At 47.1% G+C, this 12,017-nt stretch overlaps 1 long non-coding RNA gene across 1 annotated transcript in view; it reads right to left on the bottom strand.

Annotated features, from left to right (window-relative positions):
* Positions 1–11,551, bottom strand: part of LOC109312249 — a 19,752-nt gene extending 8,201 nt beyond the window's left edge. Inside the window, exons 1-2 of the long non-coding RNA XR_002101779.1 lie at positions 11,539–11,551; positions 45–47 (exon numbers count right to left, since the gene is read on the bottom strand). This is a non-coding gene — a long non-coding RNA (uncharacterized LOC109312249). The remainder of the gene's footprint in view (positions 1–44; positions 48–11,538) is intronic.
* Positions 11,552–12,017: the final 466 nt, after the last annotated feature.

The following is a 12,017-nucleotide window of genomic DNA, read 5'->3' as shown; positions in this document are numbered from 1 at the left end:
CTGTTCAGCCTTCACAAGAGAAGGCTGAGGGGGGACCTGGTGACTGTCTATAAACTCACTAGGAGGGACCAGAAGGGTTTAGGGGAGACACTGTTTCCCCTAGCGCCCCCTGGCATGACAAGGAACAAGGGACACAAGTTATTAGAGAGTAGATTTAGATTCAACATCCGCAAGAACTACTTCACAGTTAGGGTGGCTAGGAGCTGGAACCAACTTCCTAGGGAAATGGTGCTGGCTCCTACCCTGGGGATCTTTAAGAAGAGGCTTGATAACTACCTGGCTGGATTCATTTGAGTCCAGTCTTTTCTCCTGCCCAGGCGGGGGGTTGGACTTGAAGATCTACAAGGTCCCTTCCGACCCTACTTCTATGATTCTATGATACATTAGAGGTGACCTAAATTGCCACACTCTGGGACAGTTTGCCATGACAAAACCTCATGCACATGTACATGGTGATGCCATTATGCTAGCCAAATAGTGAATTTTTGTCACATTTCATCACGTGTACATGGGCAAATTATCACATATACAAGTGCCCAGAGAGGCTGGCTTTGCTGGTCAGAAAGAAAGAAAATTGGAGCCCTCTGCTATTTCTCATCATTGTAACAGAGCACAACTTGTTACTGTTACTTTTGGGGGCATAGGCAGATGGCAGAGCAGCCTGCAGGTGACTGCACTCCCAGTCAAGCACAACTGCCTGATAGGGAACAGGGCCCAGCTGTTTTCTATAAGAACAGGGCTCTGAGCAGTGCAGCCAGAAGTCTGCTGCAAGCAGGCGAGGAGAAAGCATTGCCTGGCTCGACCTGCTGCTCATAACATCATGGAAGTACAGGAAAGGAGCTATAGGGAAAGTGGAGGCTTCTGGTCCTGGGGCATGACTTAAAACTACACTCTGCTGGAGCTGGATGGTGTGGTGGGACTGCTGGTGGTGGGGCAGTCTCCAGGAAATGCCATACCTGTGCCTGCCCTGTGAAGGGTAAGTATGGGGCACCAGAAAACCTCAGTCCCTGGTGCCTTGTGTGTTACTTCATGAAGGGGAAAGGCTAGGGGAGCACACCCTGAAGACAAAGCAAGGGCCCAGGCTCACAGTGAATCCTGAGGCAGGGCTCAGACTCACTGCAAGTCCTGAGGTGTATGAAGGAGTCAGGGGTGAGGTTTCAGGGGGGTGGAGCCCTACAAAGGAGGTAAGGGTAAACTCATGGGGCAAGGAGTTTAAAGGGATTGAGGCAGGCAGGGGATTAAGGTCCGGTATTGGGGAGAAGATGAGGCCCCAGTGTGGGGCATGAGGGAACCAAGAGGGTCCCAAGCCAGGCTGCGAGCCTGTGGAAAAAGGAGGGCCTGGGAGCCCTGAGTGGGAATGAGATTGAGAGTCCAGTGTGAGGGCATGGGAATGAGAGTCGCAATGTGAGGCACTGGAGTGTGGGTCCTAGTAAGAGATCACTGGATTATAGTCTGGGTGTTAGGCCATGAATGCCATCTATGAGGCATGGGACATGGTATAAGGGAAGGTTCGGAGCTGTGTATAGGTCCTTGGCATCAGGACAAGTAAATGGGCAGCCTCCCGCCTTGTTATCAACTTTAAATTGTCTCATCAAAGGCATGGCAGGAGAGGTAGGCAGGTAGTTAGTCCAGAAACAAGTGGTTGGGCCAATGACCCAACTGGCCTTGGGACACCCACTTGTTACAATTGCACATTGAGAATGTGCCTGCTCCTGCTACTGTCCTGAGAGCTATGGAATAGGCATGGCTTGCAGGGTTGAAAAGTGAATGAAAAGCACATTAGTAAAAGCTGCCATTTGCAGTTGTGTCATAAGCATCTCTTTGTCCCCCGGCAATGCGTCTTGCTCCTGATGTAAAAGAACCATCTCAGTGGGAGAGGAGAGTCCTTCATTTTCCATACTGGTGCAACCCTGGTCTGCTTTTTAAAAGCAGCTAATAAGGATGCCATTGTTAATGGTAGTTTATTTTAGTTTTGAATATTATTTTTCAGGGGCTGAAACTTCTTTTAATTTTGTCCATTGTGCAGATCCTGGTTGCAAAAGCTTTGCGTTTTATTTTGTGCCATTTTTTTCCTCGAATGTCTGTTCATACCAGTTAAATGTTTAAAACAGAAGTGTTAGTATTTCACTTAGCTCTACAAATGACCATCTGTGTTGGACTGGAGAGAGTTAGGCAGCTTACATTTTGTAATTATGGTGGCATATGACCTTGGCCTAGTTTTGAGCCGCTTGGCAGTTTAGGACAGCAGAAACTGCATGCAACATGGATAAGATAATGCAGGATGCAAAGCAAGTGTTTAACTACCATTTACTGTCAATCTCATGTAAAAAAAGGACCAGATCATCAGCTCAGTCGAAGTCAACAGAAACATGCCTGTTTATAGTAGCTGAGGGTTAGTCCTAGGATTTGGCATGTGGCCACTTTAATGTGCCAAGCCATCAACAAGCAAAGAGATCATGGCTGCCACAGTGGCCACAAAATCTTGAGCTAGTTGAAACAAGTCATCACCCATCTGGATACTGAAATCATCCTAAAAGACAGAGCTGGGCAACTCTGGCAGCTTTCTGGAGCAGTATTTAGTCATCTCAAGCCAGATTGCTGGCATGCAGTACTGTGACCTTTATATACCATCACCACCTACCACCCCAGCTTTCACGGTCACTGGAGGGAGGTACATAGTATTAAAGCCCATTTATGAATTAAGTCTGTGGCAGTGAATAATTCTTGAAGATGATAAAGGAACAGTAGTAAAGTAAGTGCCTGGTTTAAGTAAGTTTATTCTTTTCTTAACTATTATTTTAAGTTCTGAGTAATATTGTAATAGTTTTCCATCAGACGTACAATTTTACCCACAGACATACTCTGAAACACTTGGAAGGGCATGTATTCCTAGCATTTTCAAGTGTTGCCCAGAAGGGAGAGACAACACATTACTTTTCGCTGTGCCTCTTCATTGTATACTTTCCAAACAATTGTAGAAGGAATCAACTATGGAGCCAGCTGCACCTAAGGATCAGAAAAAACAGCTTTTCTGGAAAACCGTACATAAACCCAGGATTTCCCCTGCTGGCAAAAAACAGCAACATGTGGCATTTGAATTCTGCCAAGCTCATCCCTGTGAAAGTCAACAGGCAAAAAGCTCTGAGTTAGACAAACAACTGAACAATAAAAAAAAGGACAACAGCAAAAATATAGCATCCATTGCCCTCTTCCAAAGTGAGGGAGGAAGTGTTGCTTTTATGTTATCTTGCTGTCTGCATTTTATTCTTTAGCCTGGGTACACCCAGGGGTATGCCCTGTCCACAAGTGGAAGGATGGGGTGGTCCTACAAGAATGCTGTGAGAGGGGCCTGCCACCTGGGAGCAGTTCCCTCTCTTCTCTAAAGTGCTTTGTCTCAGCCTGGCTCTAAACTATATACAAATTTATTGCTACACAAAAATATATAAGAATAAGAAACATTAAATATTTACAGTTAAATTAGTATGTGACACCATATACAATAACCTGCAATCAACACATTGCACCACTTTGAGGGACTGCAAAACAAACTGGGTGATTCACAGCATAGGCAATAATTAACCCCCCTGCACAGAATACACATTAACACTTTGGAACACATAAATCAAGGCATCAACACAATAAACATCAACTTAGGTAAAGCCATGTAAGTTGAGGTAGCAATACAACTGTGTACACAGGCCACAATACAGGTAAATTCTGATAATAAGCAGTAGGCAATGAAGACAGATAAACACATATAAACCCCCTTAAGGAGCACCCATAACCATATTAACTTCTACAGTACAAAGCAACATCAATCACAAAATATGGGGTGCACTCAGTACCCCACAGGGTGTTCCTTGGAGCCCCTCCGCTTTAGGGCCCCAGGATGTGGACATACCCCTCCCACAACAGAGGGTGGAGGCTGCAGACCCTCCTCTCCCAAGCCCCCATCCCCTGCGGGACCTTCTTTCCCAGCAATTCCCACTCCTGCTCTGAAGCAACCAAGGCTCATCCCCTGGTGGCCAGTCCTGCAGGGGCCTCTCTCCAGCGGTGCCTCCAGCAACTCTTGATGGCTTGGTGCCTTGCACTGGGCACCCTTACTGGCTCCGGTTCCCCGGCCTCATGTCAGGGGTCCTTCCCTTTCTCAGGCCCTGCTCTGGACACCAGGGCTCTTTTAGATTAATGTGGAGCCACACTGCAGGGCTCCAGTTACTTGGCCTAGAGCTGGGGCTAACTTGAGCAGCCTTGAGCTGCTCCCAGAGCCAGCTCCCCGTGCTCTGACCTGTGCACCGTGTGGGGCCCAAGCAGCCTCAAGCTGCTCCTGGGGCCAGCTCTCCATGTGCGGATCCACCCAGCTGCTTTCTGGGTTCTCAGGCTCAAGCCACTTCGAGCAACACCTAGAGCCTGAGTGCCATGCATAAATGTGCGCACCGTTGAGGCTCAGGCGGGATCCCAAGAATGGTCATCTCCAGAGTGCCTCTCTCCTCGCTGTCCCTCACTGCATCTTTCCCCCAGTGTGCCAAGCACACTCTCCTTTTATTGGCTTTGGGGGTTCTGCCCCTGAAGTCCGGCAGACCTGCTGCGCTGCAGCCCAGAGTCCAGTTGGGGAGCTCTTCTCCCCATCTCTTCAGGAAAGGGGTGGTGCCCACTTTCCCCCAACTTGTTTCTGACTGGTGGATTGGCTCCACCAATCGCAATCAAGGATTCTCGAGCCCCTGGACACATTGAATCTTATCGGGTGAGTCTGTCATACTCTCCCCTGCAAAAAATCCTTCACTGTCCTTGGTGAAGGGCATGCCCCACTCTTTCTTTTCACTTCCTGAGTCCAAGGGGTGGAGATGGACACCTCTCCTGGCACCTCAGGGGCATCATAAGTCAGGTGCCTGACAGACAGCCACTCACATTGGGCCCTGGGGGCGAGTTCAGATTCTTGGCTCCAGGGGAATCTAGGTGCCACTGACCCGACTTCTCTTTCAGGGCTCTTGACCCCTGGAGTTGGTGGCGCAGAGGCAGGGTGCTCAGTCTCTGACCTAAGGGTCCTTGCTCTGGTGGTCCCTAGGCCCTAGGGCAGGGATAGGCAATTGTTTCAGGCAGAAGATCATTTACTGAGTTTTGGCAAGCCATCGAGGGCCACATGACAGGCAGCCAGTGGCAGATTAATATTAATTTTCTAAATTTCTTAGGGGCCCCGCAGGCTGGATAGAATAGCTTGGTGGGCCACATCCAGCCCATGGGCCACATTTTGCCCACCCCTGCTCTAGGGTTTCCCCTGCCGTGTTTCTTGGGCCTCTTCTTCAGGAGCAGTGGGTCTTAGGCTGTAGTGGAACTCCAAGGGGTACCATTCTCACTGAGTCACAGTCCAGTCCCTCTGCATGGGAAGTCAAATGTATGTCCTTCTGTCTAGACCAGGTCCATCGCTCAAGCCAAGGGGGTCTATGAGGAGGTTCTAGCTTAGAGAGCCTGGTACAAACCAATTCACCAATAGGCAGTAGCAGGTTGCGATGCAGTACTCGGGGGTGCCCAGGCCCAGTCTCAGGGGCCACTTCATATACGGATAAGTCCCACATCCTCTTGACTACTACGTGAGTCATGGCTTTTTAGCAAATCTGCGATTTTATGTCTCTTGGCCAGGCCTAGATTCCTCAATAACACCCAGTACCCAGGGCTTAGTCCCTGCTCCCTTACTCAGGCATCTTAATTTTGCTTGTGCCTTAGTTGGTTATGGCTCGCTAGGTCTCTAGCCAAATGGTAGGCCCACTTCAGTCTCTCTCTCAGTTGTTGGGCATACTGCCCATGTGACAATTGCTGCCCATATGCCTTCTCTACCCTGAAGCAGAGATCTATAGGCAGCTGAGTTTGTTCCCCAAACATGAGGAAGTAGGGGCTTACCCTGGTGGCATCACTCCTCATTGAATTGTAGGCATGCACGAGAAAAGACAGATGTTGGGCCCATGATGCCTTTTGCTCCTGTCTTAGGGTCCCCAACGTGTTCAGTAGCGTTCTGTTTAAACGCTCAGGTTGGGGATCCCATTGCGGGTAATAGGGAGTCATATGGGATTTTCATATCCCCTCCACAGTCAGTACTTCTTTGAGTAACTTGCTCTCAAAATCCCTGCCCTGATCAGAATGCAAGCGGATGGGTAGTCCAATCTCCAACAATACTTTAGCTACCGTTCTGGCAGTTTGATCACAGGTCACAAAATCCTGGGTATGACACATAAAGTGGTCTCTTATCACCAGGACGTTGCTCTTTCGATTTCCATCTCCTTCTATGGTAAGAAAATCCATGCAGACTAGATTGAGTGGCTGTGAGCGTTGAATATTATGCAGGGAAGCAGTACGTGATGGCAGGGTTTTCCACTTTACACAGCACTTGCAGGTCTGGCATTTAGTTTTAATGTCCTTGGCCACACAAGGCCAGAAAAATCTCTCTCATGCTACAGCCAGGGTCTGTTTTTTCCCCATATGGCCAAAGTCGTCAGGAAGAGCCTGCAGAGCTAGGGCCCGCTGTTCTATGGGGAGGAACAGCTGCAGCATCTCTTGTCCCTCAGGGCCTTGTACTACCCAGTGCAGCACACCATCTATTAGTCGCAGCTTTCTGCATTCCCTGAGCAGGAGTTAGCCAGTTGGAGTACCTACTCAGTCAGGAAGGGGCATAACAGTCCCTCCCCTCTGAGCCTGAAGCACATCTCATACTCCTAGCTGGCTCACCACTCAGCCACTGTAATCTGGGGTGGCGCCAAAGGAGTCAACAGGGTGTAAGAGCTCCAGGCCTGGGGAATTCCTTTGGGAGGCACCCCCAGCACTTCAGCTAAGCAAGCTCCATTAGATTCTTCTCCTGATGGGCTTCTCATGGGGAAATCATAGAGAGCTTGAATGGCTTGTGGCTGTAACACTTCTTGGGCCTGAGCAGAAGTCATCTGTGACAAGGTGTCAGCAACAACATTTTTACGTCCAGCCCAATAGTGGGCGCTGAACAAAGTCTGCTAAAGCAGCAACCCACCGATGCCCAGTGGCATCCAGCTTGGTACTGATCAGAACGTATACTAATGGATTATTGTCAGTTCATACCTGAAATGTTGTCCCATACAAATAGTCCCAGAACTTTTCATGTAGCAGCCAAGAATGCGAATTTATGAGCCAAGTATCAAGTTTCACTGGACACAAGGCTCTGGCTGGCAAACACTACAGGGCACCTTTGCCCTTCACGTACTTGGTAAAGCACCATCCCCAATGCAGATGAACGGGCATCAGTGTGAAGGATGAAGGTCTGTTAGGATTTGGATAGGCCAATATGGGGGCATTAGTGAGACACCTAATGAGCTCTCAGAAAGCTCTCTCAGACTACTCATCCCATTCTGATCCAAAAGGCTGGGTGGGACTCTTCATCTCCCCCTCCCCTCCCCTTTTGAGCACTCCAGTGCTTGCCGGGTTCTCAGGCTCAAGCTGCCTCAAGCAGCTCCTAAAGCCTGAGCACCATGTGCCAATCTGCACACCATCAAGGCTCAGGCAGGGTCTCGAGGATGGTCATCTCCAGAGCACTTCTCTCCTTACCATCCCTCACCATGTCTTCCCCCCCCAGCATGCCAAGCATGCTCTCCTTTTATATGCTCCAGGGGTTCTGCCCTTGAAGTCCGGTGGACCTGACATGCTGCAGTCCACAGTCCAGTCAGGGAGCTCCTCTCCCCCTCCCTTCGGGAAAGGGGCGGTGCCCACTTTCCCCCTGCTTGTTTCTGATTGGTGGATTGGCTCCAATCAGAACTGAGGATTCTCAAGTCCCTGGACACTTTGGAGCTCAATTGGGTAAGTCTGTCACATTCTTTTGGGGGGTTTTCTGTTACTTAGAAACATCAGTATGAGTACAGTGTTACTCCATCAGAAGAAAAAAGTGTTAGGCTAGGATTACAGCTTCAGCTGCTATATATCAAACACTTATTTTATCTTCTGTGAATAAAGGAAGATATATAGAGATACAGAATCATCTGAGGCTAAACCTAAAAGGCTGCATCTATGATACAAAGGAATATAAAAGTACTATAATACAATGGCACTGGAATCTTTAAGCATATACATCCCACATACATTTTGCATGCCAAAAGAAAGGTCAAAAGTAAATTAAGTTTACTGACAACTGATGAGACATTCTTACGTCTAATAGAGAATAGTACAAGCCTCAACTAATGGCTGTTCAGTAACTTATTCTGTCAGTTCAGGGTTTGCCGATTGACAAAGCTAAGTTCATCCTTAGTGCGTAGAATCAAGTGTTACACTAGGGATAGATTTCATTATGTTTGCATTGCTTTGCTATACCAAATTTCCAAAACAGGCATTCTGTCATACTTTCATGAAGTAAGGAATGCATCAATTAGGGCCTTGTGGCATGGGACACTTAGCACATATTTTATGTAGATCATAGTAAGCATTATGGTGCTATATTAAAAGTTAGAACATGTTCTGAGCAGTTACACTGTAATGTTTACTACAATCTTAGCCCACTCTGGACTTGGCTGTGCCTCCCCACCCCCCCAAACACTGACCCCAGCACTAGGTGCCATAGCTTGTATGTCTGCCCATGAGGACAGGCAACCCCATGCCCAAAGTCCATGGCCTCTCTACCATGTGCTCAATACTGCCCAGCTTTGGAGTGCCTGCCCATGGTATGTCAAGATAAGCTAGCCAATCTAATGATGGGCAGAGGTGAGCAAGGGGAGGTGAGCCCAGAAATGGGGCCTGCCCTTGGATCCATGGGGCAAACTGGGTCTCTGGCACTGGCAGTCTTGAACCAGCTCCAGTGCAGTGCTGGGGCTAGGACCAACAATCAGCTGCTTGTTACTCCCATCCCCTGCATGGCACCAGAATCTTAAACTTCTATTAAACCCATGGAGTTGTCGAACAATAGCTGAACATGTGTTTCTTAATACAATCTTGAGATGCGCGCTTCTGCACTGCTGCAGCTGGGAAATCAGATTGACTGCGATCTCCCAATCCTCAAGTTGCATTGTCCTCCCCAGTGGCTGGGAGATCACAGCAGCTGTGGTCACCCAGCAGCAGACTGCCTAAACATGCAAGTTAAAACTGGATAGAAACCAGCTATAAGTTATTACACAATTTTGAATAAGAATTGTATAGCTAGTTGGACCTTTTAAGATGCAATAGTGTATTTGCATATGTAGCTAGTCTAAATTTATTGTGCAGTTAACAAGGTAATTGTTCAATAGATATAACATGGTGAGGGGACTTGAATATGAGTCCCGAAGTTTTATCCCAAGCAAAACTGAGGAGAAGAAAGGGTTTCCTATGTTTTAACCTAATGCCTAACCTGGGGCTTCTTGGTTACAGCACTGTACCAGAAAGATGTTCGACCCCTCTCTGGGTAAGGGGGATGAGAACCTGGGTCTCCTGTTTCAATGCCCTAACCACTAGAATATAGTGTTGAGTCTCCTCTTCCCCTTCCTCCTGTGTAATATGTGCTGGTCACAGAGTTTTCTCCAGCTATAATTTTGGCATTTATGCTTATATAGGTATGTGTGTATAGAACTACGTACCTGCCTGACCAACATGCAGCCTACCACACGTGCCCAGTAGACATGTGAATCCATATACATCCACACAACACATGCCATGGTCCACCTGGTTTACCTGTGGCAGGTTAGGGTATAATGTCCTTGTGTCAGGATTAATGGTGTCATTTATCTAATAGGTTAGACCAGTGGTTTTCAACCTTTTTTGTTTGTGGACCCTTAAACATTTTCAAATGGAAATGCAAATCCCTTTGGAAATTTTGAATGGATTTGCAGACCTCTCTGAATTGTAAGTGTGGGTATTCATATACTTTAACTGATCATAGCCATCTTTCATGGATCCCTCAGATATAGCTCATGGACCCCCAGGGGTCCACAGACCACAGGTTGAAAACCACTGAGTTAGACAATAGATCTGTGTACAATAGTTTAGATAGGAATAATGCTGCATCAGGCAGGGGGTTGGACTAGAAGAATTCTGGAGGTCCTTTCCAGCCCTACTTTTCTACAACTCTAGAAATAGGATCATAAATTGTGCATAAATATCAAAAAATGTCTACTGCCCTTAATAATTTGACCACTTTTTCAGAGACATTATTGGTCCCAGGATGTGATAGATTAATGATACAGGGCTTTATTTATTAGTGATGTGTACATACATAATACAAATAATATATAAAGAATACATAGATGAAATAAAAATTGTATGGTGGTTCCCTAAGTAGATGAGTAATACATTCTCTATGCGCCATTCACTGTCATCCTCAAAAATGCCCAAACTGCAAGATAAATCTTTCTAACAGTCAACTCTGACATAGTTTCATAGTTAGTAGGGTCAGAAGGGACCTACCCCATGGATCATCAAGTCTGACCCCCTGCCATGGCAGGAAAAAGTACTGGGGTCAAACGACCCCAGCAAGATGATTGTCCAGCTTTGTCTTAAAGACCCCCAGGGTAGGAGCCAGCACCACTTCTCTTGGAAGTTGGTTCCAGATCCTAGCCGCCCTGACAGTGAAGTAGCACCTCCTGATGTCTAATCTGAATTTACCCCCTGCCAGCTTGTGACCGCTATTTCTAGTCACTCCTGGTAGTGCTCAGGGGAACAGGGACTCCCGCAATGCCTGCTGGTCCCCCCTGACTAGTTTGTAACAGGCCACTAGATCCCCCCTCAGCCTTCTCTTGTGGAGCCTGAACAGGTTCAGGTCCCATAGCCTCTCCTCATAAAGCTGCCCCTCATCATGTGAGTGGCCTTTCTCTGGACCCTCTCCATGTTGTCCACATCCCTCCTGAAGTGCGGCGCCCAGAACTGGACGCAGCACTCCAGCTGCGGCCTGACCAGTGCTGCATAGAGGGGGAGGATCACCTCCCTGGACCTGCTCCAGATGCATCTGTGGATGCATGACAAGGTGTGGTTGGCCTTCCTGACTGCATCCCCACACTGCCGGCCCTTGTTCATCTTGGCATCAATGACGACTCCAAGATCCTTTTCTGCCTCAGGACTGACAAGAAGGCAGTTCCCCAGCCTGTAGGTATGGTGCTGGTTCTTCCTCCCCAGGTGCAGCACCTTTCTCTTGTCAGTGTTTCAGTTGTATCACTGCTTTGGCACTAGGTCAAAATCTACAACAGACTTAGTTCAGTTTAAACTATCCTGAACTCCAAAAGAAGAAAAAAAGGAACTATTTTGGAGCAAGGTCTGATGTGTTAGAAGTAAAAGACTGTGATTTGAGTTATGTTTGTCTATGGAAAGTCTGTTACAGAAGCCTCATGAAAAACTAAAGCTTTAGCTTTAGTCAGACTTGACATTAAGGACAACAAAGAGAATACAAAAAGTGTTGTTTCTTCTTCCTGATGAAAAGGAAGGCAGGAGAACATTAGCTTTTCTTTTCAAAATGGCTTCAGAAGCACTAGAAATATGTGCTATTTAATTCCTAGGAACATTACATTCTCAAAGTCTTAGAACCTTTTTCTCAAATTACATTGCCAAGCCAGCTAAAAAACTTATAATACAATGTACAAGGCTGTAAAGTATAACAACATGGCCTAACTGTTCCCTAGACAGAGTGTTGAAAGGAGATAAACCAACACAACTTTAGTGTTCTACTTTTGCTACCTCCTGAACCAGAAACTGAGTAACTGCCTTAAGGTCGTGTCACATGGCACACTTAGTATGTGTTAAATGCACTTAAAATACAAGTGGCCATGCATTCAAGCACAGAATTGCTAAAACACATGCTAAGTCTGCTTGTATTATAGCAAATGTACAACTTTTCATGTGGAATATCTCTAAATTGCATTAAGTAATACATGTTCGGTTTGTGTCAGCTGCCCCCACAGAGTTAATATGAACAATTTGCAGTTTTCTAGTATCACAAGATGCACTGTTCCAAGAGTCTGTCCATCCTCCTAACTGGACTCCACTGCACAACAGGGTGGTAGCAACTTGAAAGCGATACCCTCACCCATCCCAGTGGGGTGTGACCCTGGCTCACATGG

Source organism: Crocodylus porosus, unplaced genomic scaffold (genome assembly GCF_001723895.1).
Source record: "Crocodylus porosus isolate Cpor-Errol unplaced genomic scaffold, CroPor_comp1, whole genome shotgun sequence".
NCBI lineage: Eukaryota > Metazoa > Chordata > Crocodylia > Crocodylidae > Crocodylus > Crocodylus porosus.
Note: the sequence above shows the minus strand (reverse complement) of the source record. Positions and strands in the feature narration are given on the sequence as shown.